This window comes from Benincasa hispida, chromosome 8 (assembly GCF_009727055.1).
Source record: "Benincasa hispida cultivar B227 chromosome 8, ASM972705v1, whole genome shotgun sequence".
Taxonomy (NCBI): Eukaryota; Viridiplantae; Streptophyta; class Magnoliopsida; order Cucurbitales; family Cucurbitaceae; genus Benincasa; species Benincasa hispida.
In genome coordinates, this window is record NC_052356.1 from 24,629,629 (window position 1) to 24,631,141 (window position 1,513).

Here is a 1,513-nt window from a genome sequence, read left to right on the forward strand (position 1 = left end):
TGTAGAGATGTAATGGTCCTATTGCTTGCGTCACTGTCATTAATTCTTAGTCGTTGATCACTTTCTCTTCAGTCTTCATGATTCTTTGAAATGTGATCAAGTATATTCTTAGCCTCGTCGTAAGTTTTGTCGAGCAGACCTCCGACTACTACCGCATTGGCAGCCGTTTGCGATGCAGGGTTCAAACCGTGGTAAAAAATTTCCATTTGGAGGCAATCGGGTAAGCCATTTTGCGGACAATCTCGCACAATCTTTTAAACCTCGCCCAGGCATCACTGAGCGATTCATCGATATCTTGTTCAAAATTAGTGATCAGCTTCCTTCGTCTTGCGTTCTCTGTCAGAGGGAAGTACTTCTTCATGAACTTTTCAATTATCTATTCCCACGATGTAATCTCCCCTGGCTCGAGAGAATAAGTCCATTTTCGTGCTTGGTAACACAATGAAAATAGGAATAGTGTTAGTCGAACCTCCTCAGAGGAGATGTTTGGGAACACAAATGTATTGCAGATTTTAATAAAACTTCAGAGGTGGGCGTGCGGATCTCGCCACGCCTACCGCCAAACTGTCTGGTAGTTTGAATCATCTGTAGCATCGTCAGCTTCATCTCGAACCTCGATCCGTCTAAGGCTGGCCTTATGATTCCTTGTGAGAAATTGTAAAGGTTGGGCGACGCATAGTCCCAGATGGGCCTATTGCGGTCGTTTGCCAAGAGAATGGGGTTCACCATGATATTATTTGCATTTCTTGCTCTGTCTTTCGGTTGCACCGCCATGTTGGGATTTCTCTCTTGTTGTTGATCTAGGTGATTGTCTCTTCTTCTTCTTCGGAAAGTTCTCTCAATCTCTGGGTCGTAATCGGGCACAATATGTACTGCCGTTAACACAATATGTACTGCCGTAGTCCCCGAGAATGGCACCAAAAACTTGATGCATTCGTCAATATGATGAAATAATGGTGTATATTACGATGGTGATGTATGCGTTGTGCATGCAAGTTTTCCTAGTAAAATCCAAGTATAAATCTCATTAGGTTGCCTGGTAAGCCCAGGGTCGAACACAGGGACTATGGAGACAATATGCGATGGTGATTTTAGATTTCTTTGCGGTGACAACCAAAATAATAAGTTGGTTGGTATGTTTTTTTTTAAATATAAGTCCTATACGGCGAAATTGAGAAAAGAGTTAATAACAGTAGAAGTTATAATGAGTATGCAGGGAACGGGTTGAGAAGGGATTTAACTAACACTTTCTAAGATTGCGTTTAAGTTATGCGATCATGCTACACACATACAACAGCAGGTCATCTCTCAATGAAATTGCTATAGCTCCTAATTTTAGGACGCATGTGATGATGTCTATAGGACTTATGTCTAAGCCTCTATTCTTGTCTATGCGTGAATGACACATACATATACAAGGCGACCGCATACTATCATATCCTATTTATAGGGTGCAAGCGATGCATGTTAGCAAACAGATCTTATCTCTAAGTTTCTATCTCTTGCTTATGCG

At 41.6% G+C, this 1,513-nt stretch overlaps 1 non-coding gene across 1 annotated transcript; it reads left to right on the top strand.

Moving 5' to 3' along the window:
• Nucleotides 1–222: 222 nt before the first annotated feature.
• On the top strand, nucleotides 223–328 carry LOC120084255. The gene has a single exon (XR_005483620.1). It is a non-coding gene; the product is annotated as a small nucleolar RNA R71 (small nucleolar RNA).
• Nucleotides 329–1,513: the final 1,185 nt, after the last annotated feature.